The sequence below is a fragment of the Mercurialis annua genome, linkage group LG1-X, assembly GCF_937616625.2.
Source record: "Mercurialis annua linkage group LG1-X, ddMerAnnu1.2, whole genome shotgun sequence".
In the NCBI taxonomy this organism is placed as follows: domain Eukaryota; kingdom Viridiplantae; phylum Streptophyta; class Magnoliopsida; order Malpighiales; family Euphorbiaceae; genus Mercurialis; species Mercurialis annua.
This window is the reverse complement of record NC_065570.1, coordinates 18,438,094-18,452,215: the sequence shown is the minus strand read 5'-3', so window position 1 is coordinate 18,452,215 and position 14,122 is coordinate 18,438,094. Positions and strand designations below refer to the sequence as shown.

At 29.9% G+C, this 14,122-nt stretch overlaps 1 long non-coding RNA gene across 1 annotated transcript; it reads right to left on the bottom strand.

Annotated features, from left to right (window-relative positions):
- Positions 1 to 358: 358 nt before the first annotated feature.
- Positions 359 to 2,139, bottom strand: LOC126665818 (uncharacterized). Its single transcript, XR_007637698.2, has 2 exons — positions 811 to 2,139; positions 359 to 682 (listed from the first exon to the last, which is right to left on the bottom strand). It is a non-coding gene; the product is annotated as an uncharacterized LOC126665818 (long non-coding RNA).
- Positions 2,140 to 14,122: the final 11,983 nt, after the last annotated feature.

Here is a 14,122-nt window from a genome sequence, read left to right as displayed (position 1 = left end):
CACTATAACATTACAATAATTAAACATCATTATTTATATTTTGCACCAATGCTAAAATCAACACAATATCAAGAAAATGTCAACACAATATCAACACCGTAATATTATAATATTTTAACATTATTATTATCTTCTTCAGCAATGCTAAAATCAACAAAATATCAACCGAAAATCAACAAAAAATCAACACTATAATATTATAATAATGCAACAATATTATTTATATTTTTCACCAATACTAAAATCAACACAATATCAACCATGAATCAACACAGTATCAATCAAATAACAATTTAAAATTAACACAAAAATTAACATATTATTATCACTATGTGTATAGAGACGCTAAAGAGGAAAATACATCCAAAGTTTCTATATAGCTCCGAAGCAAACTCGTCAGTTACAACTGGAGAACAATTTCAAAGTTATAAACTTTTCAAATATCATTACACCTAATTTCATGAATTTATTATTATGAACACAAAAAAGAAAAAACGCGTTTATATCGGGGTTAGGGTCTAATACTTAAACTATATAACGGTAGTCTAAAACTATTTCTGAAATGGCAATGATTTTGAATATTTTCGGCAACTCGCGAAGCAGCATCTTCGATCCTTTCTGCTCTTTGATAGTGCCACTGCAAATCCCCTGCAATGTAGATTCCAGTTTCATTTTCCTATACCTATACAAAAATAAAAATATAAACTAGATAAAGAAAAATTAATTGCTCATTCAAAATGAAACCAACAAAATTTGAAAGGATTGTTAAAAAACAAAAAACAATTATTTCAGAGTAGTGTTATTTCTTACCAATCCAATCCATCCCATAAACCTTAAGTCCATTTGCATTCAGTTGCTTGGAAAAACCATTGTATCTGCCACCGTTGTTCATAATTAGAACCATGAGATAAATTAACAAACTGAAATCAAATGGTAAGGACGACTCAGCTAGTGTTCAACCGCAATATGCATCGCATGTTTCAGTGAAGGAAAACATAACATCTTACTCTCAAAGCCAACTGATCTAATTTCACATATTAAATTCCTTAAACATATAGCGAACGAATTATGGATTTCAAAAATTAAAAATTAAACAAACAGAGATGATAACCTAAAAAAAATCTATAACAAAAAACTTAAAAGGAATTTAATGTCAAATATAGTAGAGGAAGACAAACTCAAATACTATACGCTCACTGAACGACATCGGCCACGGTAACGGTATCGACAGTTTGAACTTCACTACTGCCAGCTGCTAGGAGATCTCTACCGCCGTTGTTAGAAGATCTCTGCCGCTTCTAGGAGATCGTCTCCACCTCTTAAATGAGCAGATGGAGATCTCCGTTTACAAGCCGTCAGTGGAAAAACTGATGTCGCCGGCGATATTACAGATGAAGGTGGTGCTTGTTGTTGAGAAGATGAAAGGACAAACTTAGGTTGACTGAAATTTTCTTGAATGACGGAAAGAGAGGAGGAAGAAGAAAATAGAAAAAACGGTATAAATGTTAGGTTTTACTCAGCGTGTCGTATAAAAATAAATGGAAAAACTGTCCTGTAAATAAGATAATAAAACATCAATGTTGGTTATTTGGGTAAAAAGCCCTTTAATTTAAGTATACGTCGAAAGTTTAAATTATGCCCATGCATGAAAAGGTTTAATATTTAGAGTTAGAGTTTTATCTTCCTAAAAAAAATCTATCAGAATGAAAATTAATTTAAATATACAATTTTACTGAAATCTCGACGGAAAAAGTCTAAAAACAATTACGGGATATTACAACAAGCCTATCGAGTAGCTCGTTCCAATCCAAATCCATAATCACTTAAAACAGTTCGAAAAAATTTATATACTGGAATAATTGCGGTACTTAAAAAAATGGTAAATGACACTACAAACTCACTATTTGCGTATCCACGTGAATCTTGGCAAACAGCCTAAACCTGCTCTGACTCCAAAGCACGAACAGTTAACGAGTCTAGAAACAAAGTTTAAGTTAAAAACAAATCATCCCCTAACTCTAAGAATACTAAGCACCACATAGGACTAGCATCTCAAACCACAACCAAGATATAAGCTCAAGCACAACATCCATACAGATACATTCCATATTCAAAATAATACCAGAGTCAAACAATAAGTTAAGCATAATTGAGTACCCGTTGAAAATATAATTCGGAGTACTTATATAACTTAGTTTCAAAATTTGAAATCAAGTGAAAATTCCATAGTTGTGAATTTGCCTTCAAGCTTAATCTCACATGTCGGGCGACCCAAGTCTAACCCAACCCAATTATATGCCAGAGTAACACCAATGTTAAATCTAAAACTTTTAAATTAAAACACTGGTCATTTGAGAACCATGGAACTCAATATAGCTTAACAATAAGACAACACTTACACAATATGCTCAAAACTAGCCTGGCCAAACCACCTAGAGTAGACACCAGCGTGCCAAATCACTTAAAATTATTCCAAATACATGTATATGTATCTAAAGAATAAGCTTATATATGGACCAATTAATCAAACCAACAATCATTCATGGCATAGAATTTCCAATCTTATAATCAACCAACATGAAACGTTTGCCCAACAAGTTTAAACAATACCAACATACCAAAGTCATACAAACAGCCCCAAAAATATTTATGGGCATCAACAATAACCTCAAGCGATAACAATAACAAACCAATGTATAATTAAGCATTTTAAGCCAACAATCCAACCTTAGATTCACTAAGCCTGCCCAAACAAAACCCAAAGTATGAACCATCAATTAACACCTTAGATAAATAATATATCATGCTTATATACCTCATACTAAAAAAATTCAGATATGAAAAGAAGCCAAACTCACTTAAACAATCAATATCGCAATTTCGCTACAAATTGCCTAAACATGCCATTAGGTTCAAATCATAAATCCAATGAATCAAAATACATAACAACGAATTTAATACATTTATAACATCCTAACATACCCCTAACATCAGTAGGTAAAATATTTCAAAACATTTTGCAATCGAAGCGTTTATCTTTCATAAAACTGTCAATTTCGCAAATCGTAGATATTTTACAACATAGATGAAATGAAATTCTCGCTTATAAAATATAAACTTTTTATACCAGTAGCTATTGATTTAAGAACACTTAATGATCAATCAATTTGGATTCAACCATTTAAATAATTTATTAAATGAATCCAATTCGCACAAGTCTAGAAATCGCCTAATCATTGTTTAATTACACAAATTCGTTATTGAGTCATGCCAAACTCTTTCCAAAACTTATAACATCAGATTATATATGTATAACCCATAATTTAATCATATAAGATCAGTAGCTTAGACATAACATATCAATAACAACAATTCAATCCATCAAAATCCTATATTATGCATTTCTAGGCAAAATCACACAACAACGAATCCATAAATCAATTAGGAGTAAAAACATTACCTATGAATGATGAACAAGATTATAATTGATGTATTAACTCAAGGTTCAAAGGGCTGGACCGAAATCAATTATATCTACAAGCCACGAACGAGGAACACAACGTAGAAATCGCGTAGATCTTGCGAGTATGATGAAAAATCAAGTTCTTAGCATAATGAATCGCATCCGGACTTGTTAGAACAAAGGAAATATGTATTTTCTATGAAGATATTCGTTTTAGGGTTTGTGGAAAAGAAAAGGTGTCTGCTCACATAAAAATAAGGATATATTTATAAACTTATGCGGGCTTTACATGGGCTTTTATAAAAGCCATGGTTTAATTGTCATTTTGAGAGTTAGAAGCATCCCAACGACGCAAAAATTGTACTAATGCTATTAAATAATCTTATGAACAACATATCAAAAGATGGGCCTGATCCAACATTTCAATTTGGCGATATCAACATTTTACTAAAATAGGCAGTTTTGGAAAACATGCGAATATTGTTTTGATAAATACCCGAAAATAAATTGAATCAACATCAAACACATACGAGATCATGGGATAAATATAAGACACTAAAAAAGACACTACCAAAGTATCACAAGTGTTACTTCAAACATATAACCATTCAAAATCAAGTTCGAAACATAACAAGAAAAATGTTGAATTGTAAAAAAACAACAAATGCAAGAAAACAACAAATTTGTAACGGATAACCAAACTGATAAATCAAGTTTGAAAACACGGGGTATTACAGAAACAAATCCTAACGTCATACCTTTTGAGCAATTTAAGTCAAACGTTTAAAACATTACAAAACAAATCCAAATGTTTCACCTTTTTAGCGTTTTAAGCCAAACGTTTATAATGCTACGAAACAAATCCAAACGCTTCACCTTTTTAACAATTTAAGCGAAACGTTTAAAACGTTACGAAACAATTCCAAAACATTTCACCTTTTTAGGTATTTAAGCCAAACGTTTAAAACATTACGAAACAAATCCAAACGTTTAAAACGTTACGAAACAAATCCTAACATTTCACCTTTTTGGCTATCTAAGCCAAACGTTTAAAACGTTAAGAAACAAATCCAAACGTTTCCCCTTTTTACTGAATTAAGCCAAACTTTTAAAACGTTACGAAATAAATCCTAACGTTACATCTTTTTGACCATTTATGCCGACCGTTTAAAACGTTAAGAAACAAATCCAAACATTTAAAACGTTACGAAAGAAATCCTAACGTTTCCCCTTTTTAGCAATTAATCCAAACGATTAAAACGTTATGAAACAAATCCTAACGTTTCATCTTTTGAGCGATTTAAGACAAACATCTAAATCGTTTCGAAACAAATCCAAACGTTTAAAACGTTACGAGAAAAATCCAAACGTTTAAAACGTTACGACAAAGATCCAAACATTTAAAAAGTTACGAAATCAAATCCAAACGTTTAAAATGTTACTAAACAAATCCAAACGTTTAAAACGTTGCGAAACAAATCCAAACTTTTCACCTTTTTAGCGATTTAAGCCAAACGTTTAAAATGTTACGAAACAAATCCAAATGTTTCACCTTTTTAGCTATTCAAGACAAATGTTTAAAACGTTGCGAAACAAATCCAAACGTTTCACCTTTTTAGCAATTTAAGCCAAACGTTTCAAACGTTACGAAACAAATCCTAACGTTTCACCTTTCTAGCTATTTAAACAAAACGTTTAAAACGTTACGAAACAAATCCTAACGTTTCATCTTTTTGCTATTTAAACAAAACGTTTAAAACGTTACGAAGCAAATCCAAATATTTCACCTTTTTAGCTATTTAAGACAAACTTTTAAAACCTTACAAAATAAAGCCAAATGTTTAAAATGTTTCGAAAGAAATCCTAACGTTTCACCTTTTTAGCTATTTAAGCCAAACGTTTAAAACGTTATGAGACAAATCCAAACGCTTCAACTTTTTATCTATTTGTGCCAAACGTTTAAAACTTTATGGAACATATCTAATAGGTTTAAATTGTTACAAAACAAATCCTAACATTTCCCTTTTTAGCGATTAAGCCAAACGTTTAAAAAGTTATGAATCAAATCCTAATGTTTCACCTTTTTAGCGATTTAAGCCAAACATTTAAAACGTTACAAAACAATTCCTAATGTTTCACCGTTTAAGCGATTTAAGCCAAACGTTTAAAATGTTACGAAACAAATGCAAATGTTTAAAACGTTAAGAAACAAATTCGAACATTTCACCTTTTTAGCTATTTAAGCCAAACGTTTTAAACGTTAAGAAAACAATCAGAACGTTTAGAACGTCATGAAAAAAATCATATCGTTTAAAACGTTACGAAACAAATCCAAAACATTTCACCATTTTAGCGATTTAAGCAGAACGTATAAAACGTCCTGAAAGAAATCCTAATGTTTCACCTTTTTAGCGATTTAAGCGATACTTTTAAAACGTTACGAAACAAATCGAAATGTTTCATCTTTTTAGCTATATAAGCCAAACGTTTAAAACGTTACGAAACATATCCAAACGTTTCGAAACAAATCCTAACGTTTCACGGATGATATGGACCCCAAGAGATGAGCGAGAACCTCCAATTGCTTAGGGGTCGTCCAGTAGATTCGTGATTACGAAGTTGATAGTAACAGCTAGAGCATTTTGTAGTAGCCTTTTTAGCACTTTAAGCCAAACGTTTAAAACATTAAGAAACAAATCCTAACGTTTCACCTTATTAGCGATTTAAGCCAAGCGTTTAAAACGTTACTAACCAAATCCAAACGTTTAAAACGTTACGAAACAAATCCAAACGTTTAAAACATTTTAAAACAAATCTAAACGTTAAACATGTTACGAAACAAATCCAAAAGTTTCCCCTTTTTAGCTATTTAAGCCAAACGTTTTAAACGTTTCGAAACAAATCACAACGTTTCACTTTTATAGCGAATTTAAGTCAAATGTAAAAAACGTTATGAAGAAAATCTAAACGTTTGAAATGTTACGAAACAAATCCGAAACTTTAAAACGTTACGAAACCAATCCAAACATTTAAGAAGTTACGAATCAAATCCAAACGTTTAAACGTTATGAAACAAATCCAAACATTTGAACTTTTTAGCGATTTAAGCAAAACGTTTAAAATGTTACGAAACAAATCAAAACGTTTCACCTTTTTATCTATTTAAACCAAACCTTTAAAACGTTGCGAAACAAATCCAAACATTTCAACTTTATAGCGGTTTAAGCAAAATGTTTAAAAAGTTACGAAACAAATCCAAACGTTTCACCTTTTTATCAATTTAAACCAAACGTTTAAAGACCTCGAGAAATCCAAATCGGGCATCCAGCTTTGCCGTAAGAACACTGTTAACGTTACGAAACAAATCCAAACGTTTAAAACGTTAGGAAATAAATACAAACGTTTAAAACGTTTCGAAATAAATCCAAACGTTTAAAACGTTAGTAAACAAATCCAAACATTTAATACAAATCCTAACGTTTCATTTTTTAGCGATTTAAGCCCAATGTTTAAAATGTTACGAAACAAATCCAAACGTTTCACCTTTTTAGCCATTTAAGCCAAACGTTTATAACATTACGAAACAAATCTGAATGTTTCACCTTTTTAACTATTTACAACAAATGTTTAAAACGTTACGAAACAACTCCAAACGTTTCATCTTTTTAGCGATTTAATCCAAACGTGTAACACGTTTCAAAAAAATCCTAGCATTTCACCTTTTTAGCTATTTAAGCTGAACGTTTAAAACGTTATGAAACAAATCCAAACGTATAAACGTTACATAACAAATCCAAAACGTTTCACCTTTTTTTCTATTTAAGCCAAACGTTTAAAACATTACGAAACAAATCCAAATGTTTCACCTTTTTTGCGATTTAAGCCAAACGTTAAAAATGTTACGAAACTAATCTAATCGTTTCACCTTTTTAGAAATTTAAGCAAAATGTTTAAAACATTATGAACCAAACCTATCGTTTCACCTTTTTAGCGATTTAAGCCAAACGTTTAAAACATTACTAAACAAATCCAAACATTTAAAACGTTTCAAAACAAATCCAAACGTACAAAACGTTACGAAACAAATCTAACGTTTCACATTCTTAGCGATTAAATCCAAATGTTTAAAACTTTACAAAACAAATCTTAACGTTTCACCTTTTTACCGATTTGAGCTACATTTAACCTTTTGAGCAATTGAAGCCAAATGTTTAAAACGTCACAAACCAAATCCAAATGTTTCACCTTTTTAGCGTTTTAAGCCAAACGTTTAAAACGTTACGAAAAGAATCCAAACGCTTCACCTTCTAACAAATTAAGCCAAACGTTTAAAACATTACGAAACAAATCCTAATGTTTCACCTTTTTAAATATTTAATCCAAACGTTTACATTAGAAAAAAGCCAAACATTTAAAACGTTACAAAATAAATCCAAACATTTAAAACGTTACGAAATAAATCCTAACATTTCACCTTTTTAGCTATTTAAGCCAAACGTTTAATACGTTACGAAACAAATCCTAATGTTTCACCTTTTTAGGGATTTAAGCCAAACATTTAAAACGCTACGAAACAAATTCTAACATTTCATCTTTTTAGCCCTTTAAGCCGACTGTTTAAAACGTTAAGAAACAAATTCAAACGTTTAAACCGTTACGAATCAAATCCCAACTTTTCCCCTGTTTTAGCAATTTAAGCCAAACGTTTAAAACATTACGAAACAAATCCTAACGTTTCATCTTTTGAGCAATTTAAGTCAAACATTTAAATCGTTACGAAACAAATCCACACGTTTTAAACGTTAGGAGAAAAATCCAAACGTTAAAAACATTACGAGAAAAATCCTAACTTTAAAAAGTTACGAAACAAATCGAAACGTTTCGCCTTTTTAGCTATTTAAGCCAAACGTTAATAACGTTACGAAACAAATCCTACCGTTTCCCTTTTATTAGCCAAACGTTTAGACTGTTATGAAACAAATCCAAACGTTTAAAACGTTACGAAAGAAATCCAAAAGTTTAAAAGGTTACTAAAGAAATCCAAACGTTTAAAACGTAACTAAACCAATCAAAACGTTTAAAACGTTGCGAAACAAATCCAAACGTTTCACATTTTTAACGATTTAAGCCAAACGATTAGAATGTTACGAAACAAATCCATATGTTTCACCTTTTTAGCTATTTAAGCCAAACGTTTAAAACCTTACGAAACAACTCCGAACGTTTCACCTTTTTAGCAATTTAAGCCAAACGTTTAAAATGTTACAAAACAAATTCTAACGTTTCACCTTTTTAGCTATTTAGACAAAACATATAAAACGTTACGAAACAAATCCAAATGTTTAATATGTTACAAAGAAAATCCAAACTTGTCACCTTTTTAGCTATTTAAGTCAAATCTTTAAAATCTTACCAAACAAAGGCAAATGTTGAAAACGATATGAAACAAATCTAAATGATTCAGCTTTTTATCTATTTTAGTCAAACGTTTAAAATGTTAAGAAATGGATCTATTAGGTTTAATTTGTTTCAAAATAAATCCTAACATTTCCACTTTTTAGCGATTTAAGTGAAACGTTTAAAATGTTATGAAACAAATCCTAACGTTTCGCGTTTTTAGCCATTTAAGCCAAACATTTAAAACGTTACAAAATAATGCCTAATGTTTCACCTTTTTAGCCATTTAAGCCAAATGTTTAAAATTTTACGAAACAAATGTAAACGTTTAAAACGTTACAAAACAAATTCTAACATTTCACCGTTTTAGCTATTTAAGTCAAACGTTTTAAACGTTACGAAACAAATCAAAACGTTTAAAACGTCACGAAAAAAATCTGATCATTTAAAACGTTACGAAACAAATCCAAAATATTTCACCATTATAGCGATTTCAGCCAAACTTTTAAAAGGTTATGAAACAAATCCTAATGTTTCACCTTTCTAGCAATTTAAACGAAACTTTTAAAACATTATGAAACAAATCTTAATGTTTCATCTTTTTTGCTATTTAAGCCAAATGATTAAAACGTTACGAAACAAAACTAAACGTTTAAAATGTTTCGAAAAAAATCCTAACGTTTCACCTTTTTAGCGCTTTAAGCCAAACGTTTAAAACGTTAAGAAACAAATTATAAGGTTTCACCTTTTTAACGATTTAAGCTACACGTTTAAAACGTTACGAAACAAATTGAAACGTTTAAAATGTTACGAAAAAAATCCAAACGTTTAAAACGTTATGAAACAAATCTAAACGTTTAAAACGATACGAAACAAATCCAAATGTTTCACCTTTTTAGCGGAATAAACCAAAAATTTAAAACGTTAAGAAACAAATTTTAACGTTTCACCGTTTTAGCGATTGAAGCCAAACGTTTAAAATGCTACGAAACAAATCAAAAGGTTTAAAACATTATGAAAAAATCCAAACGTTTAAAACGTTACGAAACAAATCCAAACGTTTAAAATGTTACGAAACAAATCTAAACGTTTAAGATGTTACGAAAGCAATCCAAAAGTTTCACCTTTTTAGTTATTTATGCCAAACGTTTAAAACGTTTCGAAACAAATCATAACGTTTCACTTTTATAGCGAATTTAAGTCAAAATTTAAAAACGGTACGAAGCAAATCCAAAGATTTAAAACGTTACGGAACAAATCCAAACGTTTAAAATGTTACGAAGCAAATCCAAATGTTTAAAACGTTACGCAACAAATCCAAACATTTCAACTTTTTAGCGGTTTAAGCAAAACGTTTAAAACGTTACGAAACAAATCCAAACGTTTCACGTTTTTAGCTATTTAAGCCAAACGTTTAAAACATAGCGAAACAAATCCAAATGTTTAAAACATTACAAAACAAATCCAAACGTTTAAACCGTTACAATCCAAACGTTTAAAACGTTATTAAGCAAATTCAAACGTTTAAAACAAATGCAAACGTTTCTTTTTTTTAGCTATTTAATCCAAACATGTACCACATTTCAAAAAAAAAATCCTAACATTTCACCTTCTTAGCTATTTATGCTAAACGTTTAAAACATTACAAAACAAATCCAAACATTTAAACGTGTTACAAAACAAATCAAAAAATATTTTACCTTTTTTTCTATTTAAGCCAAATGTTTAAAATATTAAGAAACAAATCCTAACGTTTCACCTTTTTAGCAATTTTAGCCAAACGTTTAAAACTTTACGAAACAAATCCAAATATTTCACCTTTTTAGCGATTCACCTTTTTAGCAATTGAAGCAAAATGTTTAAAACATTACGAACCAAACCTATCTTTTCACCTTTTTAGCGATTTAAGCCAAATGTTTAAAACATTACGAAACAAATCCAAACGTTTAAAACGTTACAAAACAAATCCAAACGTATAAAACGTTACAAAACAAATCTAACGTTTCACATTCTTAGCGATTTAAGCCAAATGTTTAAAACGTTACGAAACAAATCCTAACGTTTCACCTTTTTAGCGATTTAAGCCAAACGTTTAAAACGTTACGAAACAAATCCTAACGTTTCACCTTTTTAGCGATTTAAGCCAAACGTTGAAAACGTTACGAAACAAATCCTAACGTTTAACCTTTTGAGCAATTTAAGCCAAACGTTTAAAACGTTACAAAACAAATTCAAATATTTCACCTTTTTAGCGTTTCAGGCCAAACGTTTGAAACGTTACGAAAAGAATCCAAACGCTTCACATTTTTAATATTTTAAGCCAAACGTTTAAAATGTTATGAAACAAATCCTAATGTTTCACCTTTTTAGGTATTTAATCTAAACGTTTACGTTAAAAAAAAGCCAAACATTTAAAACATTACAAAACAAATCCAAACATTTAAAACGTTAAGAAACAAATCCTAACATTTCACCTTTTTAGCTATTTAAGTCAAACGTTTAATACGTTACGAAACAAATCTTAACGTTTCACCTTTTTAGGGATTTAAGCCAAACGTTTGAAACACTACGAAACAAATTCAAACGTTTCATCTTTTTAGCCATTTAAGCCGACTGTCTAAAACATTAAGAATCAAATTCAAACGTTTAAAACGCTACGAATCAAATCCCAACGTTTCCCCTTTTTAGCAATTTAAGCCAAACGTTTAAAACATTACCAAACAAATCCTAACATTTTATCTTTTGAGCGATTTAAGCCAAACGTTTAATTCGTTACGAAACAAATCCACACGTTTCAAACGTTACGAGAAAATCTAAACGTTTAAAACGTTACGAGAAAAATCCAAACGTTTAAAACGTTACGAGAAAAATTCTAACGTTTAAAAAGTTACAAAACAAATCCAAATGTTTCGCCTTTTTAACTATTTAAGCCAAACGTTAATAACGTTACCAAACAAATCCTACTGTTTCCCTTTTATTAGCCAAACGTTTAGACTGTTATGAAACAAATCCAAATGTTTACAACGTTTCGAAACAAATCCAAAAGTTTAAAACGTTACTAAACAAATCCAAACGTTTAAAACGTAACTAAACAAATCAAAATGTTTAAAACGTTGCGAACAAAATCCAAACGTTTCACCTTTTTAATGATTTAAACAAAACGTTTAGAATGTTATGAAACAAATCCAAATGTTTGACCTTTTTAGCTATTTAAACCAAACGTTTAAAAGGTTGCGAAACAACTCTGAACATTTCGCCTTTTTAGCAATTTAAGCCAAACGTTTAAATTGTTACAAAACAAATCCTAACGTTTCACCTTTTTAGCTATTTGAACAAAACGTATAAAACGTTACGGAACAAATCCAAACGTTCAATATGTTATAAAGAAAATCCAAACTTCTCACCTTTTTAGCTATTTAAGGCAAATGTTTAAAACCTTACCAAACAAAGGCAAATATTTAAAACGTTTCGAAAGAAATCCTAACGTTTCACCTTTTTAGCTATTTAAGCCAAACGTTTAAAACGATACGAAACATATCCGAACGCTTCAGCTTTTTATCTATTTTAGCCAAACATTTAAAACGTTACAAAATAGATCTAATAGGTTTGAATTGTTTCAAAATAAATCCTAACATTTTACCATTTTAACGATTTAAGTGAAACGTGTAAAACGTTATGAAACAAATCCTAACGTTTCACCTTTTTAGCCATTTAAGCCAAACGTTTAAAACGTTACAAAATAATGCCTAATGTTTCACCTTTTTAGCCATTTAAGCCAAACATTTAAAATGTTACGAAACAAATGCAAACGTTTAAAACGTTAAGAAACAAATTCTGACATTTCACCGTTTTTGCTATTTAAGTCAAACATTTTAAACGTTACGAAACAAATCAAAACGTTTAAAACGTCACGAAAAAAATCCGATCGTTTAAAACGTTACGAAACAAATCCAAAACATTTCACCATTATAGCGATTTTAGCCAAACTTTTAAAACGTTATGAAACAAATCCTAATGTTTCACCTTTTTAGCGATTTAAACGAAACTTTTAAAACGTTATGAAAAAACTCTTAACGTTTCATCTTTTTTGCTATTTAAGCCAAATGATTAAAATGTTACGAAACAAAACCAAACGTTTAAAATGTTTCGAAAAAAATCCTAACGTTTCACCTTTTTAGCGCTTTAAGCCAAACGTTTAAAACGTTAAGAAACAAGTTCTAAGGTTTCACCTTTTTAGCGATTTAAGCCAAACATTTAAAACGTTATGAAACAAATTCAAACGTTTAAAATGTTACGAAAAAAATCCAAACGATTAAAACGTTACGAAACAAATCTAAACGTTTAAAATGTTACGAAACAAATCCAAACGTTTCACCTTTTTAAAGGATTAAACCAAAAATTTAAAACGTTAAGAAACAAATTCTAACGTTTCACCTTTTTAGCGATTTAAGCCAAACGTTCAAAACGTTAGGAAACAAATCCAAAGATTTAAAACGTTACGGAAAAAATCCAAACGTGTAAAACGTTACGAAAAAAGTCAAAACGTTTAAAATGTTACGAAACAAATCTAAACGTTTAAAACGTTACGAAACTAATCCAAAAGTTTCACCTTTTTAGTTATTTATACCAAACGTTTAAAACGTTTCGAAACAAATCATAACGTTTCACTTTTATAGCGAATTTAAGTCAAACTTTAAAAACGTTACGAAGCAAATCCAAACATTTAAAATTGTTACGGAACAAATCCAAACATTTAAAATGTTACGAAGCAAATCCAAATATTTAAAACGTTACGCAAACAAATCCAAACATTTCAACTTTTTAGCGGTTTAAGCAAAACGTTTAAAACGTTACGAAACAAATCCAAACGTTTCACGTTTTTAGCTATTTAAGCCAAACGTTTAAAACGTAGCGAAACAAATCCAAACGTTTAAAACATTACAAAACAAATCCAAACGTTTAAAACGTTACAATCTAAACGTTTAAAACGTTATTAAGAAAATCCAAACGTTTAAAACAAATGCAAATGTTTCTTATTTTTAGCGATTTAATCCAAACGTGTAACACATTTCAAAAAAAAATCCTAACATTTCACCTTTTAAGCTATTTATGCTAAACGTTTAAAACATTAAAAAACAAATCCAAACATTTAAACGTTAAAAAACAAATCAAAAAACGTTTCACTTTTTTTTTCTATTTAAGCCAAACGTTTAAAACATTATGACACAAATCCTAACGTTTCACCTTTTTAGCAATTTTAGC